At 42.3% G+C, this 19,483-nt stretch overlaps 1 protein-coding gene across 7 annotated transcripts in view; it reads right to left on the bottom strand.

Moving 5' to 3' along the window:
- LOC129697048 (myelin transcription factor 1-like protein) overlaps positions 1-19,483 on the bottom strand; it is a 415,381-nt gene that overhangs the window by 107,802 nt on the left and 288,096 nt on the right. The gene's annotated exons all lie outside the window — the stretch shown is intronic.

A 19,483-nucleotide genomic window follows, 5' to 3' on the forward strand; every position in this document is an offset into this window, starting at 1 on the left:
CATCCACTAGAACCAAAATCTGTTCTATAGGGTCCGTTAAAACAAAGGTTTATTATATTCTCCATTGTCGGCCACCCAGCCCATGCCGACAAATCCCACTTCAGCTTCTTTCTCCAGCCCTCAGCAGGCTGAAATCCTTCCTCTCTGGCGAGCTACATGTCCTAAATTACTCCTCTTCCAAGTGGAGACCTGATTCCAAAAGCCAAATTGCCAGCCGCAGTTTGGTCAGACTGCACGGCAAGATGTGAAGAGACCTGATTTCAGACAAGCCTGGAGTCACAAGTGCATACATCGACACAGCAATTAGAAATGGCCCCACAAAAGTAAAACTGTAGATACATGAGCACGTGTTGTACGTCTTGAAAAATATATAGCTATTAGACTTGAAAAATGTATAGATCATTGGAAGTAGTTTGAAAGGCCTTAAGGAAGGAGAAAATATGCTGGTTAACTGATAAGATTTCATTCTCCAGTTATACCGAGGAAATGAAGTCTTAGGCAACTTGTTCAGTCTCATACAAATAGATGTAAGCTCAGACAGAAGTTAACAATTCAAATTATAATTTCTCATGCTGTCCTAAAAAAATGAACCAAATTTTAACATACATGTCATTTTCCAGCAAATAAGATGCACTTTTGTTGGTGGAATTATCGAGCAGCAGCATTGATCGGAATATGGACATTACTAGCTGGAGTGATAGAGCCATAGGGGCATTGAAGAGCACGGAAACATGCCATTCATCCCAATTCATACATGCACACCAAGTAACCAGTCTTTCTTCATATGGAAGTCCTGACATCCCAGGAATCAGTCTGGTGAACCTTCTCTGAACTCCCTCTATGGCAAGAATGTCTTTTCTCAGATTAGGAGACTAAAACTGTACGCAATACTCCAGGTGTGGTCTCACCAAGACCCTGTACAACTGCAATAGAACCTCCCTGCTCCTATACTCAAATCCTTTTGCTATGAATGCTAACATACCATTCGCCTTCTTCACTGCCTGCTGCACCTGCATGCCTACTTTTAATGACTGGTGTACCATGACACCCAGGTCTCGTTGCATCTCCCCCTTCCCTAATCGGCCACCATTCAGATAATAATCTACTTTCCTGTTTTTGCCACCAAAGTGGATAACCTCACATTTATCCACATTATACTGCTTCTGCCATGCATTTGCCCACTCACCCAGCCTATCCAAGTCACCTTGCAGCCTCCTAGCATCCTCCTCACAGCTAACACTGCCCCCCAGCTTCGTGTGATCCGCAAATGTGGAGATGTTGCATTCAATTCCCTCGTCCAAATCATTAATATATATCGTAAATAGCTGGGGTCCCAGAACTGAGCCTTGCGGTACCCCACTAGTCACTGCCTGCCATTGTGAAAAGGACCCGTTTACTCCTACTCTTTGCTTCCTGTGGACCACTTTCTGTGTAAAATAATTGTCCCTCAGGCCCCTTTTAAAATCTCACCCTTCTCACCATACTACTATGCTCCCCAGTTTTAAACTCCCATACCCAGTGGAAAAGATTGCGGTATCCACCTCATTTACTGTATGCCCCTCATGACTTTATAAACCTCCATAAGGTCACTACTCGGCCTCCTGCACTCCAAGAAATAAAGACCTTGCCAATCCAGCCTCTCCTTATAACAAACTCTCCAGACTCGATAGCATCCTCATAAGTCTTTTTGGCATCCTCTGCAGTTCATTGACAATCGTTTGGAAGAGAAGTGTTGGGGCAGAATGAGAAAGGATGGGGCAGTAAGAGAGGGGGGCGGTGTTAGGGAGGGGGATGAGAAGGAATGAGGCAGGAAGGGAGAGGATGGGGCAGACGGGACAGGGCAAGTAGGAGCGGGATGATGCAACAGGAGAAGGGATCAGGGAAAGGAAGATAAAGGCAAGCAAAGGAAAAAGACTGGGAGAGAATGAGAAGATGGGGCAGGATAAGAAGGAATCAGATGAGAAGGGAGACAGTGCAGGAGGAAGGGGACGGAAGTACAGGGAAACTCCAGTAATTCAATTTCCATATAATTGCAAAGCCACTTCATCACCGCTCACATCAGGAAAGCAAATTTAAATCTTTGTGTACATTTACTTTTTTTTTAACGCAAATTCTGCAAGATCAAATTGTATTCCTTATCTCAAATCTTTGGATAGTGATTTATGAATCCCTGTACCCATTCCCTCTTTCTTTTTAATTTCATAAATAAACCTTATTCAAAATAAAAAATATAAACAAAACAAATTCATGCAAAAACTCTTAATAAATTCTTAGTGTCTATACATTCAATATTGTAATGCTGTAATTGTTATATAGTTTTATGGTTATATGGTTATTGGTAGTGTCATACTCAACAGTGTTAGCACGTGGCTTTACACAAAATTCCTAGTCACTCATGTGGCCCCTGGGATGATATCCCTTCTCTCGTTTGAGGGGCATTTCCACCACACTCAGCCCTTCAATATGCAGCCCTATTCCACAGAACCTTTGCATTGACTACACCAGGCTTCAGTGCATCCCCCAGCACTTACTCCTGGAATCTGGACTAGGGCCAGTCGGCAATAGTCCCTCGCGGACATCTCACTCTGCTGGAAAACCAACAAGTATCAGGCAGACCAAAGAGCGTCTTTCACTGAATGATAGTTTTCCAGCAGCACTTGATGTCCCGAATGAATCCTGGGAACAGCCCATGTCAGAAAAATCCTCGGTTACACAGCTGCCCTCAATAAACCGTGATGAGGATCCCAGCATCATCCTCCAGACTAGGGCCGCATTTGAAATCTTTAGAGGCCCAAAGCACTGAAAAGATTATGGTTCCCCCATATATATGTAATTCAAAATAAAACAATACTAAACCGTAAAATAACATTTTATCTTTCGAAATGAAACAAAACTTACAGTAAGATTTATTTACAGTAAACGCTAAGGCACCAGTATTACATTGCATTTAAAAATGTGACATTAGAATGAGAATACAAAGTATCCCGTTTTCAGTATCATCATATTTTTATAAGCACTACCACGCGAATATATTATCATGAAACATTATATATTGTCAGCAGTGTCATGGAATGAGAGAAAAAAACTGGGGAATCAGCTTAAGGGCCTGTCCCACTTGGACGTTATTTGCACGTCATTTACGCGACATCATTTACGCGTCACAACGCAGGACGCAACATCATTTACGTGTCACTCCCGCATGGCGTGCATTACTCACGCATGGCCCGTGGTGAGACGTGGTGGCGTAGGCAGTGACACGCGATCGCGTGTGACGCCCCGGGATTTTGAGATTCACAAAATCTTCGCGCCCCACCTGTGTGCCGTGCAAATGATGCCCAAGTGAGACAGGCCCTTAACCTACAATGTTAACACGTTGTGTTGTGACACGGTGAGTAAGCGACTGAGCACTGCTGCACTTAGACCCTGTCAGTGGACGGGAGTCACTTGACAGGATGAAGACGTGAACTGATCACATCTCTATAGCATATTCCATTTTGCATCTCCTTACAATATGCATTCCAGAACTTTCCAAAGTCAGATTGCATATTATGTCTTATATAGGTAGCACATCAATTGAAGAGAGAGAGAGTAAAATTTAATTTGACGAATAATAGGCTACAGTGAAAACCATGAATAATTTCAGCTATGTTGCTCTAATTTTGATAATTGACTTGGGGATGCAGTAAATATTTGTGGGCCCTGGTTCAGCCGCACCATGGTCCATGATAAATCCGGCACTGGAATAAACTCTCTGGTGCCGCCTTCCCTTGATGCCCTAAGCACGTGCTTATTTTGCTTAATGGTTAATCCAGGGCTGCTCCAGACCCTCTCAGTGAAACCACATTCTGCAAAGAGGTGGGCAAACCACTTCCTCAGACAATGTGTTTCATAGTCTATCCATTCATTGTGTGAAAACCTCCCCAGAGGAATCCCCTCCAAACTTTCTACCACGCACTTTATACTTATGCATTCTTTGTAAAACAAATTGTTGTGATTTATTGTTTCATAATTTTGTATCCCTCTGTCAGTTCACCCCTCAGCTGCTTCCTCTCAAAGGAAATCAAACTCATTCCATTTCCTTAAAACGATCGAGCCGACCTCCTCTGCACCTTCTCCAGTGTAATCACATTCACTCCATCATGTGGCGACCAGAACTGGCAACAGTATTCCAGCTGTAGTCTAACTTTTATAAAGTTATAATATGACATCCAAGCAAGCATCCCACCATGTACCTTCTATGACTTCTGATGATTTCAACCAGAAATCGTCAGCTGACCAACGACCTGGATGACAACTTCAAACGACAATCATCAGCTGACCAAGGACCTGAATGAGTTTTACTGCAGGTTTGAAATTGTACAAGGCATTGGTGAGACCAATTCTGGAGTATGGTGTACAATTTTGATCGCCCAATTATAGGAAGGATGTCAACAAAATAGAGAGAGTACAGAGGAGATTTACTAGAATGTTGCCTGGGTTTCAGCAACTAAGTTACAGAGAAAGGTTGAATAAGTTAGGTCTTTATTCTCTGGAGCACAGTAGGTTAAGGGGGGGACTTGATAGAGGTCTTTAAAATGATGTTGACGTGGATAAGCTTTTCCCATTCAGAGCAGGGAAGATTCAAACAAGAGCACATGACTTCAGAATTAAGGGACAGAAGTTTAGGGGTAACATGAGGGGGAACTTCTTTACTCAGAGAGTGGTAGCTGTGTGGAATGAGCTTCCAGTGGAAGTGGTGGAGGCAGGTTCGATTTTATCATTTAAAAATAAATTGGATTGGTATATGGAAGGGAAAGGAATGGAGGGTTATGGTCTGAGTGCAGGTAGATGGGACTAGGGGGGAAAAAAAGTGTTCGGCACGGACTTGTAGGGCCGAGATGGCCTGTTTCTGTGCTGTAATTGTTATATGGTTATATGGTTATATGGTTTTAATCCATGAGTAGTTGCCCTACTCATCAGCCAAAAATCTGTAGCCTCCCTTTGATCTGGTATTTTGTTGGTTCACATGCTTGATCAATGGTGTTTTATCATTAATGTCTTATTATTATTATTATTAATGTTTAATGTTTTCTGAGTCATTATATTTGGGTGTTGTATCTGGACTTTCAGAAGGCTTTCGACAAGGTCCCACATAAGAGATTAGTATACAAACTTAAAGCACACGGTATTGGGGGTTCAGTATTGATGTGGATAGAGAACTGGCTGGCAGACAGGAAACAAAGAGTAGGAGTAAACGGGTCCTTTTCACAATGGCAGGCAGTGACTAGTAGGGTACCGCAAGGCTCAGTGCTGGTACCCCAGCTATTTACAATATATATTAATGATTTGGAAGAGGGAATTGAATGCAACATCTCCAAGTTTGCAGATGACACGAAGCTGGGGGGCAGTGTTAGCTTTGAGGAGGATGCTAGGAGGCTGCAAGGTAACTTGGATAGGCTGGGTGAGTGGGCAAATACATGACAGATGCAGTATAATGTGGATAAATGAGAGAAAGTGGGGTGGGGAGGAATGAAAAAGGTTGAATGGAAAAGGAAAGATAGGAGTAGGAAGGGAAGGGTAGGGGTGAATGAGAATGGAAGAGAATGGGGCAAAAGAGATCAGTCAAGAAAAGAGAATTGGTGGCGAAAAAAGGAATAGAATGAGAAACAAAGGATCAGGATGGAAGTGATATGGAGAATAATGTTGAATGGTGACAACAGAGAACACATGCCAGGCTGACGCTGAGTTAGATAGAAGTTATCTGTTCTACAATTATATGAAAGCAAGGCACTTCCAGTCTGGAAAAGATGGACTGGAGAAAGCATCTGCCAGTAATGATATGTTTAAAAACTCCTTAGGTGATGTGGCTGATTACTTTAATGTCCACACTGTGGGTATAAACGCTAAAGTCACTGTGAGTGGAAAAGAGTTAGAATTGATGAAGATTGATCAGAGATGTTCCACTCTTTACTATTTAGATAATAAGAAAGGGAGACGCTACTTACAGCAAAGTGTGTGCTTTTTTAATGAAAAATTTATTCCAATACAATAGATGTGACTTGTGATGTGGCTTGCAGCTCAATTCACTGAGTTTAAAGGAGAATGCCAGAGACCTGGGTTCGACCCTGACCATGGTTGCTGTCTGTACAGAGTTTGTAATTTCCCCCAGTGACCACATGGGTTTTCTCTGGGTGCTCTGGCTTACGCTTACATTCCAAAGACGTGCAGGTTTGTAAGTTAATTGGCTTCTGTAAATTGTCCCTTGTGTGTAGGATACAAAACCATGGGATAACAGAGCTAGTGTAAGGTTGATCGATGATCAGCATGGACTTGGAGGGACAAAGGGCCTGTTTCCATGCTGCATCTCTAAACTAGAAAGGGCATTACGTTTCCGTTTTTAATAGAACAACTACAGAATGCAACATAAATTATACGATGCATTGATATTCATCTTCATGTGGTTGCGTTCATATATGCATTGGCTGAACTTGCGTCAATATGTCTTGTTCATAGACTTGCCACCATCTCCAGGCTGCCTTCAGAATCCCAGTTGCCTGCCTCGCGGATCACATTGTGATCCAGGGTGAAATATTCCACGAGGAAGCTGGTTGCTAGTTCATTTGCAAGACCACGAGCAGTACAATGGCTCGCAGATTGCCCCAGCACACGTGCCTGCGCATCTGCACACACACAATGGCCTTGACCACCGAGGAGCCCCATACCCACCACAGCTCACCCGCTGCTCAGGCTGTTGTTTAAATCAAGTGACATTCACAAATATTCCAAATCTCATGTGACTTATTAAATAATAAACATGATATTAAAATGTTTCATTTAGTTTATTGTCACATGCACCGAGGTACAGTGAAAAGCTTTTGTTGCATGCTATCCAGTCAGCGGAAAGACACTACATAATTAGTCGAGCCATCCACTTAATGTGCACATGCACATAAAAAGATTTAAACTGCTTAACCAAATAAATGGGTCCACTTACCTATCCAGCATGGCCAATTTCTCCCACTCATTTCAATGGGTCCAATGCACTTGGGCCAAGGAAACTGGACATGGATTCATTGCATGGATTTTGCACCAGAGTGCTAGGAATCGATGGATGTTGATCCTGCCCCTTGGATTCCATGAGGAGTTCACCACTCAGGCAGGCATTCTGCAACTAGCACTCTGCTGGGCAGAAAGCTGCTCTGCAACTGTTGCTCAGAACTAATCCAATTATAGACATATCTGCAAGCACATCTCAGAAAAAGGTTGGCTCCGGAGAGCTGCAGCCACAAATTATGGCAAGCCGTGTACAGTTAGTTGGCTGCAGTGTTTGCAGTTCCCTGCATCATGATAACTACATCCTAGTAGCGCACCTCTTCCTTGCGCCCTATAATGCCGTGTAACGCTCCGAGGCAGAGTTTCTAATCTAATCTACTGCCAGCAGGTTACCTTTTTTTTGCTATTTGTAAGCCATTGTGCAAAATGACAGAAAAGCATGGTTTACAATGCTTCAAACAGCCACTTCATGGGAAATTTGATCTACTTAGCACAGTTCTACATGCAGCCTATTCAGAACAGAGGGATGAAAATGAGAACCAGTGAAGGTACGGGCTCATTGACATTCCCAACCAGGCAGGAAGATTGAAACAGTTAGTCACAGAAGGAGGCAGCTCTCACTTTGATCGTCAGATTATTTCAAAAAAGAACTGAGCAAACTGTCATTTATTCCTAGAGGTGGCAATATACCCGTTAATTTCTATTTTCTGCTGTTATTCTGAATTTTCATCTTTAAGATCGATTTTTGATTCTTGCTTGTATCGATTAATTCTTTTACCTTTTTTTATAAAAGTCAAATGGTAAGACATAATTATGCTCGTTTTGACAAAAGAAAAGCATGTTCCACAAATGCAAATTACTCCAGAATTATTTTCTTCTTCAAGAAACAAATATTTTAAAGAAAGCAGTTGTGTTTCATGGACGTTCAGAGTCTGAGGTCAACGTGTAAATCAGGTGGACGGTGGGCAGTATAATTTAGATGATGGCTTGGCAAATTTCTTGCAAGCAGCAAAGTGAGGTATCAAGACAAGTAAATGCTTAAAGCCCTATTGTTAGGTTGGAAATTAACATCTTTACACATCGCTCTTACTCTTGGTTATTGTATTTTACTCTCAGAAATGCCAATCTTTCTCTCCCTGACATTGTATGTCTATCCTGCAATTGAACAGGACATTTCCTGGATTTGAGAGCTCGAGCTATCATTGTAGTAGAGCATATGCCTGTTTTTCTTGAAAAGAAAGATGCTGAGAGGTGACATGATAGAGGTGTAGTGCCCTCCATAATGTTTGGGACAAAGACCCATCATTTATTTATTTGCCTCTGTACTCCACAATTTGAGATTTGTAATAGAAAAAAAAAATCACATGTGGTTAAAGTGCACATTGTCAGATTTTCAATAAAATACATTTTTTATACATTTTGGTTTCACCAGCTGTGTTTATACATAGTCCCCCTATTTCAGGGCACCATAATGTTTGGGACACATGGTTTCACAGGCTCAGGTGTGTTTAATTGCCTCCTTAATGCAGGTATAAGACAGCTCTCAGCGCCTAGTCTTTCCTCCAGTCTTTCCATCACCTTTGGAAACTTTTATTTGCTGGTTATCAACATGAGAACCAAGTTGTGCCAATGAAGGTCAAATAATCCATTATGAGTGTGAAACAAGAATAAAACTGTTAGAGACATCAGCCAAACCTTAGGCGTACCAAAATAAACACCATTAAGAAGAAAGAGAGCACTGGTGAGCTTACTAATCGCAAAGGGGCTGGCAGGCCAAGGAAGACCTCCACAGCTGATGACAGAAGAATTCTCTCTATAATAAAGAAAAACCCCCAAACACCTTTCCGACAGATCAGAAACACTCTTCAGGAGCCAGGTGTGGATTTGTCAATGATCACTGTCCGTAGAAGACTTCATGAATAGAAATACAGAGGCTACACTGCAAGATGCAAACCACTGGTTAGCCTCAAAAATAGGATGGCCAGGTTACTGTTTGCCAAGAAGTACTTAAAAGAGCAACCACAGTTCTGAAAAAAGGTATTTTGGACAGATGAGACAAAGATTAACATATCAGACTGATGGCAAGCGCAAAGTATGGAGAGAAGGAACTGTCCAAGATCCAAAGCATACCACTTCATCTGTGAAACACGGTGGTGGGGGTGTTATGGCCTGGGCATGTATGGCTGCGTTGGTACTGGCTCACTCATCTTCATTGATGATACAACTGCTGATGGTAGTAGCATAATGAATTCTGAAATGTATAGACACATCCTATCTGCTCAAGTTCAAACAAATGCCTTAAAACTTATTGGCCGGCAGTTAATTCTACAGCAAGACAATTATCCCAAACATACTGCTAAAGCAACAAAGGAATTTTTCAAAGCTTAAAAATGGTCAATTCTTGAGTGGCCAAGTCAATCACCCGATCTGAACCCAATTGAGCATGCCTTTTATATGCTGAAGAGAAAGCTGAAGGGGACTAGCCCCCAAAACAGGCATAAGCTAAAGATGGCAGTAATACAGGCCTGGCAGAGCATCACCAGAGAAGACACCCAGCAACTAGTGATGTCCATGAATCGTACAATTCAAGCAGTCATTGCATGCAAAGGATATGCAACAAAATATTAAACATGAGTGCAGGCAGGTGGGACTAAGGGAAAAAAAGTTGTTCGGCACGGACTTGTAGGGCCGAGATGGCCTGTTTCCATGCTGTAATTATTATATGGTTATATGACTACTTTAATTTACTGTACATGACATTGCTGTGTCCCAAATATTATGGTGCCCTGAAATCGGGGGACTGTGTTTAAACACTGCTGTAATTTCTACATGGTGAAACCAAAATGTATTAAAATGGCCTTTATTCAAATCTAACAATGTGCACTTTAACCACATGTGACTTTTTCTATAATAAATTTCAAATTGTGGAGGCAAATAAATAAATGATGGGTCTTTGTCCCAGACATTATGAAGGGCACTGTAATTTCCTTCCTCCACTTTCTGCTCATTGTTGTTCATACTTCTTTTGCTGCAACTTGATTAAAATGTCAAGTAAGGCAATTTGCTGCCGACCTCATCTCTTCCGTGCGTGTGTAAGCAGCTAACAGAATTACCTAGAATCATTAGAAAATTGCAAATCAAGAGATGGATAATCCTAGTCGCATTTATAATTGTCAGAGAGGTTCCATGTTCTGGAGTCAGAGAGAGTTCTTGTTTTTTCCCCCGTGTACAGTGCATTCTGCGATGGTCAGCATTTAACCCACTGACTCGAGACCTGAATAAGCAGTCTACTGAGAAGTGGCAAGCTGGATTTATATTCATTGCATATAATTTTAATAGGCTAAGCAAAACAGAAATTTGATTAACCTTTAGTCTCTTAACAGCAGAAGATCAGGAGAAGATTTCATCTCACGCCAATAGATGAAAGTGGATGCACTTTCTGAATTTTTAAATTCCTCAAGCAGAAATAATGGAGATGATATGGAGACCTATCATGCATATCATTTATATGAACCAACTGTGCACAGAATAGTCATCAGAAGCTATCACTGTCACGGTTCCCCTTTCATTCACTTATGATTGACAATATTCCACAAAGTTTAAATCTTAAATGAATTAAGATTGAGGAATTGTGAAATTGAGAAAGAAAAAGGCTGCCTCAATGGCTGACACTGTGTCTAAATGATAACATGTCTTGGATGTCCCTCAGCTATTCAAAGGACTTTATTTGATCAACTGAGGTCTTAATACTTTAAAACTAATCAAAAGACCAGGCTGTTTGTCCAGATTCGTTAAACAGCAATGATGATTTTATGATTTGCTGGAAGGAATGTGCATTGCTATAATGCAAAAAACAAAGAACTGCAGATGCTGATCAATGCACAATAGGACACAAAGTGCTTGAGGAACTCAGCAGGTCAGGCAGCATCTCTGCAAAACATGGAAAAATTGACATTTTGGGTCGAGACCTTTCTTTAGACTGATTGTGCGGGATGAGATGAAAGCTGTAAAAGAGAAGTGGCAGGACAAGGCGTGGCAAGTAATAGGTCGACACAGGCGAGGGGGATTTTTTGACAGGCATGTGGTTGGAGCAAAGGCCAGAGATAAGAACAATAGGTGTGAGACAGGTTTGAAGGGTTACGGATTGTGAAACTGCCCCCCTCCTGCTACTTTCCTCCCCCTGGCTTCTCACCTATCCGTGTTCTCCGGAATGAAAGTGATACTGCTTGAGCTACTTGCTGAGTTACTCCAGCACTTTGTGGCCTTTTGTGCATTATTGTAATAACTATTTCACTTTGGATTGCTGATCAGTTCAACCTGTGGTCCTTTGATGATCACCAATGATAGAGCTATTCATCTGACAGAAGATTAATTTCCTCCCCCTGCAAATCCTGACAGATCTGCTGAGTATTTGCAGCAGATTCAGTTCATTTTTCAGTCATTAGGGTTGTTGCACGCTGCGTGGAAATGTTTGCAAATGATTTTATTTAAAAGCAGAAGAAGAGGATTATCAAGAAAATAGTGGATCAAATATTTTAATTCAATTGGGGTTCCCTATTATCAGAGAGCTGAGATTACTGCGCACAATACTACTGTGCACACTGGCCATCTCAGGAAACAATAGTCATAACATCTGCATGTTTAACAGTTTCAAAAGCAAAACTACCTGGAACCACCTTTGTACATATATATATATATATATATATAATAATGCGATTTAATTTATTTTCATCATACAGGAGCTGTGACCGTTTGGCAGGTCAGCAGTGGTTGTGTTGGGTGTTGAGACAGGCTGAGGGGGCTGACAGACTGACCTGCTCTTGCATCTCTTTTGTTGTCATGTGCTTATTATTTGTAGCTACAGTATCTCTGTAGCTGTAACACTATATTCTGCACTGTTTATTTTATCTTTTGCACTACCGTTGTATTCCTGTATGGTGCCATTGCACTCATGAATGGTAGGATGTGCCTGGATAACAAACAAAACTATGTTTGTCACTTCTACTCAATACAAAAAGCAACAATAAATCAACACCAACACCAATATTACTTCGGAGTCACGTGAGTGACAACGTGAAGACCCCGCCAGCATGCATGCACAACATAGCGTCTCACGCAGTGCAACAGCGACAGACGGGAGCACGAGCTCTCCCGCAACAAGTTTAGAAACGGGACCTCCAGGTAAGTAAACTTACTCTGAGGTCGTATTTTGGAACCCTTGTTCTGCTTTACTTTACAGAAACATGGACAAGGGAAGACAAACAAAGAAGGTCGTACCCCGTCTGGCTGCGATGGACCAGGAGGGTCCTAACAGTGGGGGGCGACCGGTGGCACCTGGACCGCACTCGCTGCGGTCCACAGTCACCGACGAAAGCTCTGTGCAGCCAAGCCCAGCGCCGCTAGCTGCACAGCTCGAACAACCGCAGCGGGCTGGAGGCAAGGCTAAACAGGTCGGTCTGGCCGGTTCTCTCTGATGAGCCCGGCTTGGAAGACTCACTGCCCGAGAGGGGCAGATGTGACCGTTTGGGCCGCATGGAACGGCTCATGGAGTTGGGGCAAGCCCGCCAAGGGAGTACAAGCACTCCCGCTACAGTGCAAAGCACTGGCCATCGCATCACCCTCACAGAGGGGAGCATTGGCGACCAGGACTGGGCTGGTCAAGAACATAGGTCAGTGGCTGAAGAATTCAATAGCATGCTGGGGGTACAGGAACAGGAAGAGCTGCTGGGAGTGGTAAACCGCTACGCTGCAACACCGCGAGCGGGACAGCCGTTACAGCCCAAACTGGCGGCTAGCATTGACTACCTGGCCTTCAATCCACTCCAAGAACAGGTAGTCAATGAGGCGATGGAACTATACACGCCCCCAGAAAACTGTATATCGCTCAATGTACCAGCTGTCAACAGCCAAATCTGGGGGTACATTGGGCCGGGTATCCGAACCCAAGAACTCAAACTACAGAAAATACTAAAGCTCCTGACGTGGGCAATAACCTCATATGCTTGTTCCGTGGACGGTGTCGATGTAACAAATAATCAACAGGACACCCTGGCTCTGCTGTGTACCACACAGTATGAAATAAATAATCTCCGGAAAGAAGCCATAAGACCTGCCCTCAACCCCAAATTCGCGGGACTGTGCAAAACGCCAACCTCACAGCCACAAATCCTGCTATTTGGCAAAGATCTACCAAAACAAGTAAAAGATCTGGACGAAGAGTCCAAAGCATTTGGCCTCATGAGGGCAGTCCCCGGAATGAGCAAGACCACGCAACCCAGACGGCAGTACCCCTACGCATCCACCAGTATGGTACTGGTGAAAGCTCGGAGCTGCATATCATCCCCAAAAGTCTTTTTTAGGACAGGGCCCAGAGTGGACCCCATGGAAGATGTGCCACCCCCTCACAGCACCACCTCCATAGACACAGAACCACAAGCCCAAGAAATGAATATCCTACCAGTAACAATATAGGCGAGTCTGGTTGCTTCCAGAACATAAAAGGTGCAGGGCCCTTACCAACAGGAGGGAGGTTACACCTGTTTTTGGAAGCATGGAGGACTATCACTCTTGACAATTATATACTACAAAGTATTCAAGGATACAAAATTGAATTTATTCAAGAAAGAATGCCACCAGTTCAGCATGCACCCCACAGGGAATTTACCCTCTCACAAAAGAAAAATGCGAGGGACAAGCAGAACTGGTGAGACTACATACAAAGGGGATCATAGAAAAATCAAAACATGACCCTTTGGAATTCGTATCAAATATCTTTACTAAAACTAAAACAGATGATGGATGTCACATCATCATTGACTTAACAACATTGAATACTTTTGTCAAGTATATACATTTCAAAATGGAAAACATTTGTCACTGACAAATAATTGATTCCAAAGGATACTTTATGGCATGCATCGACTTTAAAGATGCATACTACTCAGTACCCATTCATAAGGATCATCGTAGATACCCAAAGTTTAACTGGATGGGGCAACTATAGCAGTATAAATCATTGCCTAATGGTCTAACATCAGCCCCAAGACTGTTTGCCAAGATATTAAAACCAGCCCTGGCAATACTAAGAAAACAAAAACATATTGTCATGGCATATCTTGATGATAGGCAAAACCCTGGAATTAGCTAATTCAGCAGTATTAGCTACTAAACATTTATTTGAAACGTTGGGACTTGTCATACATCCTGATAAATCTAAGTTGACGCCATCCACAACAATTGACTATCTGGGATTCACAATTAACTCAGTCCACGTGTCTGTAACGTTGCTAAAAGAAAAAACAGCAGAATTGGCACAAGCCTGCAACAAATTCATGATTGCCAATCAACCAACTATTCGACAAGTGGCAAGAGTAATTGGGAAATTAGTAGCAGCATTTCCAGCTACCCAGCTTGGACCTTTGCATTACCAGAACTTACAAAGAACAAAGGTGCAAGTGTTAAAACAACATGCAGGTCATTTTGACCGAACCATGAAATTACCAACCCAAGCAATATCAGAGTTACAATGGTGGAAAGAGAACATTTGGCATAGCAACACTGGATATAAAATATTTGGAAATGTTGTGTGCGTCGTATGGTTTAAAAGCTTACTGTTCAACTATGCACCATTTGCATGTCCTCTTACAAATTAACAATACCACAGTGGTGGCCTATATTAATCATATGGGCGGGATATAATCGATATCATGTGATAATCTGGTCAACACAATCTGGCAATGGTGTGTCGACAGACATATTTGACTATCAGCAAACTTACCTACCAGGTAAGCTAAATACAGTGGCAGACACCAGGTCACGTAAATTCAATGACAACACCGAATGGATGTTAAACCCCAAAACATTTGCTGAAATTACAAAGCAATATAGAACACCAGATATCGATCTCTTTGCATCCCGACTGAATTACCAGGCATCAACATATGTCGCCTGGGAACCAGACCCTGAGGTAGCGGCGATGGACGCATTCTCGCTAAATTGGGGAAATCTATATTTCTATGCCTTTCCCCCCTTCTGCCTCATCAGTCGGGTACTACGCAAAATACAGATGGACTCTGCTTCAGGTATTTTGGTAGTACCCAACGGGCCTACACAGCCATGGTTCCCAGTGGCCCTTGACATGGTCACAGAACCACCCATGACCATCCCCAGCAGACTAGATCTATTGATCCACCCTGTCACAGGCGATAGTCACCCATGCCATGACAGAATAAATCTGTTGGGTTGCAGATTTTAAAAAGACCATTATTGGACCTGGGATTGTCAAATAGGACCATGGACATGATGACAGCATCTCACCGACTTTCCGCCAAGAAACAATATCTCTCCAGCAAGAACAGGGACAACATACAACACAGCAACCATAACAAACGTACTGGAGTTCCTGACCAGCCTTCACCACGATGAAGGTCTGAGCTATAGTACAATCAATTGTGCTAGGAGTGCACTGTCAGCCTATTTGGGGCAGGCACCAGGACAACAGTCCATAGGATCCCATCCGCTGGTGGCCAAATTAATGAACGACATCTACAATACCAACCCCCCTAGACCTAGGTACACCCAGATCTAGGATGTCAGTGTCGTCCTGACATACCTAAGGAGATGGCCACTAGCCAGATCCCTCGCTCTAAAACAGCTTACCCTAAAACGGCACGCTGATGGCTTCGGTCTCAGCACAAAGGGTTCAGTTCCTTCACCTACTCAGACTGGACAACATGGTCATAACATCTGACCAAGTAACTTTTATTATCCGGGAGCTGGTAAAACAGAGCAGACCAGGAACTTCAGGACTAATTATGGAATTCCGGGGTGTACCCACCTGACCCCTGTTTATGTGTCATGAAACATCTACTCCCACCCTCAATTATAAAGGTCAACTGGTATCTTAGTTCTCCTTATCTTAACTATGTTTATTTCAAATATTGTGTTGTTCCACACCGCTGCTTTGAAGTATGTCGCGCATGCATGCTGGCGGGGTCCTCACGTAATCCCTCATCGTAACTCCTCATAAAATAAAGATCAAACTTCAAACTGGTAAGTTCTCGTCTAATCTTACTATTATTCAGGAGCAATTCACATCAACAATTTCAAAGTCAAATTTTTTCTGCCATTCCTTTTAGAATTTACAGATTTTTTTTCAAACAAAACTTACCCTCCATTAATCATTACTCATTTAGCTAATGTTATTATTTCAATTCTGATTGAGAAGCAAAGAGAAACTGCAGATGCTGGAAAACAGAAAACAACACCAATGTTGGAAACACTCAGGCAGTATCTGTGGGAAGAGAAATAGAGTTAACCGTTCAGGCAAAAGGTTCTGTTGAAGTGTCTTCAATCTGAAATGCCAACTCTGTGTTTCTTTCTACAGATGCCATGTGAACTTTCAACCTTGTCGTTTCGTTATTTTATTGAGCTTCTGCTCATCATCTCTGCTTCTAAAATAAAATCTATATGCAAGCAGTTGGGAAACTTGTCTGAGATAAAACAAAACCTCTACTTTTTTCATTGAAATCACTTTTGATTCACTTGACAAATAGTTTGTAGGATTAAACACCAAAGGCAGAAATTGGAATCAATATCATATCTGCATTTCATATATTTGATTAGTCTCCCGAATGCCCTGGATTTCGAATAGACGAGCGTTGGGGTCAAATTACTCTATTAGAAATAAAATTTCCAGCAACAACAGGATGGAGAGCAAAAATTATTTATCTTGGCTTTGGGGGGCAGGCAGATGATTAATTTTCATATCCTTTGTTCTGAGATTGGCTGGAAGTGAAGCCCTCTGGAAACTGTCAAAATAATGTACCCTAAACTCAATGACCAACAACAGTCATCAGTTTGATTTAATTTAAGGCTCTTGACATAATCTCATCCAATATCACCATCATTAAAAACAGAATTTCTCAAAAGGTAACCCAAAAATGCTGTAGCTATGTTTCCTTAAATTAGCTTCCTGCCTTTTCTTTAGTAGTACATGCAAATGTTAGCTGACTGCTTACAGTTTATCATGTAAGTGGAATAGATGTTACTTTTCCATATTTTTTTAATATCTGCTCAGTATTGAAAGGCAAATAGAATACCCTTACATACTTTTCTAAAGGTGACTGTTGTTGCATGATTGTAATTTTCCAAAGCATTTCCTGACTGTAATTATTGAACTTCAATCTATTCTTTCAGAGTATATAGAGTACACAGCTCCCTTGATGGGAGGTAGAAGCCAAGAAAGATTCTCAGAAGAGAGTGGAAGTATCTGTCATGAAAAGTAGAAATAAAGCAATAAGTGGAGGTGATAACACAGGAGAGATAGCAAGAATGGAGATTATTTATTTTAGCTATTGGACTTCATTATTGGTATAAATGCGCGAATGTGTAAGACCAGAAAACTGAAGTAATTTGTTACTTCACACCGGAAGGGGGATAGGCTGAGAAATCCCTTTATTGACAAAAAAAAAGGCTATTGAATGTCTGAGCAGCAACTGGGGCCTGGGTGCCATGAAGGAGGTTGGGGAATTAGTAAGTGAAAGGTAGACTGATTAGTATTAGCTGGCGGATGGTGGAACCCGTTGATTGATAGTTTTATGGATTGGGAGATAAATAGATAGCTCGGTCTTGGTTCAGTTCATCAGTGGGATGGCAAGTTTCCATTGATTCTTGGATATTAAATTGGCCGAGAGCAATAAGCTTGCTTGGTAGTGAAGACAATACTGCTGGGGGTGGTGGGTTGAAGGCTCATAGGAGGCCCAGTAAATGTTTGAAGGTTACCCATCTGTCTGGGTCTCCAGTGATGGACTGGTTCTAAAGATATTGGTTGCCAGGAGACAAAGGGGGCCCACTTCATCAGGGGCCCCACTTGATATAGGGGGCCCACTTCATCAGGGGCCCACTTGCCATCGGGCAAGCTGACACCCTGACCAGTCCGCCACTGTGGGTCTCCTTCAAGCTACAAGGAAGCAAGCCTTACAGAACCTTTGAAAGCCGGTGGATTTTTAAAATAAGTTTCAATTACACACCTAATCATCTGTTAATCCCCATAGATTTTCTTTGTAAATTGTTACATATAACACATCACTCCTCAAATTGTTAAAACTGTAGACCACTCAAATGAAATAGTTAAAAGGCAAAACAAAATCATGAGAGCCACTGTGGAGTGTGCAAATAAGCAGCTATGGCTTTCTGCCCAAGTTGCAAGCACATGTTCATGCTTGGGTGTCCAGGTCTCAGATGATAGCACTGACGCCATTTCCACCAGAATGCTTCCAGGCAAACAAATACAGTATGATTGATTGATTTTAGCACAGAGGAAAATAACATTTTACTTTGATTCCTTACTGTGTGTTACCATTAATGGTCATAAGGGAAATCTGCATTGGCAGACTGGCAGCAAAGTAAATGGTAAATCTTTTCTGCACCCTTTACAGCTTAACAACATCTTTCCTATAATAGAATGAACAAAACTGAGCACAGTGCTCTAAATGTGGCCTCATCAATGTTCACAAGGTTTAGGAGAATTAGGCCATTCGGCCCATCGAGTCTACTCTGCTATTCAATCATGGCTGATCTCTGCGTCCTAATTCCATTTTCATGCCTTCTAATTCAATTTTCCTGCCTTCTCCCCATAACCTTTGACACCCGTTCTAATCAAGAATTAGTCTATCTCTGCTTTAAAAATATCCACTGACTTGGCCTCCACAGCCCATTGTGGCAACGAGTTCCACAGATGAACTACTCTTTGACTAAAGAAGTTCCTCCTCACCTCCTTTCTAAAAGAGCACCCTTTAATTCTGAGACTATGACCTCTGGTCCTAGACTCTCCCACATCCTTTCCACATCCACTCTATCTATGCCTTTCTGTATTTTGTAAGTTTCAATGAGAAATTTGAAACTTTCTAAACTCCTCAACCTTCTAAACTCCAGCAAGTAGTGCTGTCAAAGGCTCACCACTGCTCATTCCTGAAATCATTCTTGTAAGCCTCCTCTAGACCCTCTCCAGAGCCAGCACGTCTTCCTCAGATATGGGGCCCAAATTGGCACACAGTAAATGTCTTGTACAACTGTAACATACACTCCCAACCTATACGTGTAGGAAAGAACTGCAGATGCTGGTTTAAATCAAAGGTAGACACAAAATTCTGGAGTAACTCAGCGGGTCAGGCAGTATCTCTGGAGAGAAGGCATAGGTGACGTTTCGGGACGAGAAGAAGGGTCTCGACACGAAGCGTCACCCATTCCTTCTCTCCAGAGATGCTGCCTGACCCGCTGTGTTACTCCAGCATTTTGTGTCTACCTCCCAACATATACTCAATATTCTGACTGATGAAGCTCAATGTGTCGAAATGTATCTTGACTGCTCTATCTACTGGTGACACCACTTTCAAGGAAGTATATGCCTGTACTCCTAGATCCCTCTGCTCTACAACATCCCCCACAGAAA

Source organism: Leucoraja erinacea, chromosome 5 (genome assembly GCF_028641065.1).
Source record: "Leucoraja erinacea ecotype New England chromosome 5, Leri_hhj_1, whole genome shotgun sequence".
NCBI lineage: Eukaryota > Metazoa > Chordata > Chondrichthyes > Rajiformes > Rajidae > Leucoraja > Leucoraja erinaceus.